This window comes from Prunus avium, chromosome 1 (assembly GCF_965620075.1).
Source record: "Prunus avium chromosome 1, drPruAviu1.hap1.1, whole genome shotgun sequence".
Classification (NCBI taxonomy): Eukaryota; Viridiplantae; Streptophyta; class Magnoliopsida; order Rosales; family Rosaceae; genus Prunus; species Prunus avium.
This window is the reverse complement of record NC_142284.1, coordinates 20,366,740-20,369,628: the sequence shown is the minus strand read 5'-3', so window position 1 is coordinate 20,369,628 and position 2,889 is coordinate 20,366,740. Positions and strand designations below refer to the sequence as shown.

General features: G+C 41.7%; 1 pseudogene; it reads left to right on the top strand.

The window, feature by feature from the left end:
• Nucleotides 1-948: 948 nt before the first annotated feature.
• On the top strand, nucleotides 949-2,889 carry LOC148297528 (uncharacterized; annotated as a pseudogene).

Here is a 2,889-nt window from a genome sequence, read left to right as displayed (position 1 = left end):
AGTTGGGGCGTGACAAGTTGGTATGAGAGCCTAGTTTTACGGTTTCATTAAATTATTTTGTTATTTACTAACCTATTAAATTAATGTTTAGGATGCAACTCGATCACAACGATGATACATGGGGAGGGTTCCAAATGGGACTCGATCGCCTCATCCCATTAGACAAAGAAGTATATCACAGCCGTCTACACAACCACGCTTATGTGGACGTAGTTAATGAAGTTATAGATACAAGATATAGAAGGATGTTTTATACACCAGAGATGCAGAGAATGGTTGTTAGACGTCGATTGCAGGCCAACAATATTGGGAGTCAATATCAATTAAATATTGAAGCACACTCTTACAACCAAGTGTTGGAAGATGCTGCGATTATAGCTGTTGATATTTGGCCACCACCATGGATAGACTTACCTTATGTTCCAGAAGCACAGGGGTTAGACTTACCCCATGTCCCAAACCCAGAAAATGAAGCATATTTGGAACTTCTGGACCTTGATGCTCTATCTGTTGAATCTATTACGTCAGCTGCTTTAGTGGTTATCACTAAACCACAAAAGTCTAATCCAATTGTCATCATCTGAGTTCTGATGATGAAAATGAATATCTCGAGCCTGTTATCCCTCCCGTTGAAATTATAGATATTAGTTTTGATGATGAATAGATTTTCTCAAAAGTTTGACTAATAAAATAGATAGTGTGAACCTAACAGGCTGATTTTGGTATGGTAAATTTGTATAGTTTTTGTGGACAGCCTTATGGAGGTCTTGGAGTGGGGAGTTCTTTGTAACATAGGTTTGTGACTGTTTTGTTAAATTTTGTGAAATAGGTTTGTAACAACTTATAAATGTTTAATATGCATGTTTGATTTTCTATAATGTTTTTTTAAGTATAATTTATATATATTTTAATCTTGTGGAATTATTTGGTAAAGGTTCAATTGTTAAGATGGCTGGAGTAGAAAGACAAAATGAGAATGATGTGAGTGATAGTATGAGAATAATGTTATCCATTCAGGATATGGCCTCTGCTATTCGTAAGACAAATCAACATAACCATGAACCCCATCAGGAAACTCAAAATGATCAAATAATGATGATTCAAGTAGAATTTCGTAAGACACAGCCACCTGTGTTCAAGAGTGATCCAAATCCTATGGCAGGAGAAGAATGGTTAAGACAAATGAGGAGAAAGATGAATTAACAAAGAGCTCCTGGTGTTTGTGCCTAATAAATCTCGGCCGATGAAGCTGACCGAAGGAACTTCCTCTCGGCCCTAGCGCCTACCCACGGCCGAGCATTGCAAGTCATTGTTCGCTTTCTTTCGTTAAAGGCAAATGTGAGCTGTGAAGGCAAAGCCATCACGGCCTCGGTGATCTCGACCGAGGCCGAAGAGAGTGATCATTCCCCTGATACACGACCAGGATAGGAAAGTCAAGTGGCGTCGCCACGTGGCGTCAAGGTCCCACGCTTCATTTAATGAAGTAACGCCTCTGACTCCGGCAGAAGACCCATGTCACGTAAAGAGCATTTAATGTGCAAGAGAGGAGAGGAAGTGATTGAAGTCAGGATATGGCGAGTAAAATCAGGGATTAGGTGCGAAAATCTCACAACTTGTAAGATTAAGTCACCAACCATCAGACCATGGCATTAAATGCTCCTCCAAGGCCTGAGATGCAGAGCCCACCGTCGGGGTGGCGGCCAGGATTTATGGGGGTCACACCACCATGCTTCACGCCCCCAAACGTCAGTTTGACCAACCATTATCTCTGATCAGCCTCATCATGCAGATTTTCAGCCTGATTGTCTTCTCAGGACCTCCCCTATAAATGCCAGGCTTCAACTACATTTAAAGGGTTCAACACCAAACACAAGCTTCCCACGGAGCAGATTATATTTTCCTGTCATTTACTTCATGTCATTTATTATCTTGTAATGCAATTTCAATACTTTTACTAGCTTTCTTAGGAGTAGCGACAGTTTGTAGGAAAATCCATTCATCAATATATCATACGACCCTTGATTTTCAAGGCGCCGGAGCACCATCCTTGTTATCTTTCCATTCATCTTATATATCATACGACCGTTGCCACCCGGCAACGCGCCGGAGCACCACCTAGAAAATCACCATCAACGCCACCATTAACGGCCTTGTAGCTCAGGCCGTGAACCTAACGGCCGAGATCAGTTCCTCTCTCGGCCACAGTCACTCTGATTAGAAGTCAGACTCAAAACAGGCGCACAACTCATCTATTCACCCAATCGCTTCACCCTCAAACGCACGGTAAACCGTGCTGGCACGCCCGCGCACAAGCACACCGCACCAAAGAAGGACGACCTGTGTTGATGCAAATCCCTTCGGCCCGGAGCACCAGGCCGCGAGATTTGCAACGCCAACACCTGGAAACCTGAAAGTGACCATTGCTTCTACCTATTTGGAAGGACAAGCTTATCATTGGTGGGAATCTGTTTTGGCTATGCCTGTTGTTGAGATTGTAACTTTTTGAGACAATATTTCTGGAGAAATATTTTCCTAAAACTATGAAAACCATGAAGGTACGTGAGTTCACTAATCATTATCAAGGTGATATGACTGTCGTACAATATCAAGCTAAGTTTGAAGAACTGATGCATTTATCTCCTCACATGATTCCTGATGAGTCTGCAAAAGCAAAGAAATTTGAAGAAGGGTTGAGACATCGAGGAGAAAGTGGAACTTTTTAAGTTGAAGAAGTATGCTGAAATTGTTGGTCGTGCCTTAATGGCCGAACAAAGTATACTTAGTTTTAAGAGAGTTTTGGAACCTAAGAATCCTAACGGGGGACAAAGTAGTAAACGCCAAATATTTTTTTCCCTCTCGTTCTCGGTATCAAAATCCAAGATCATTTGA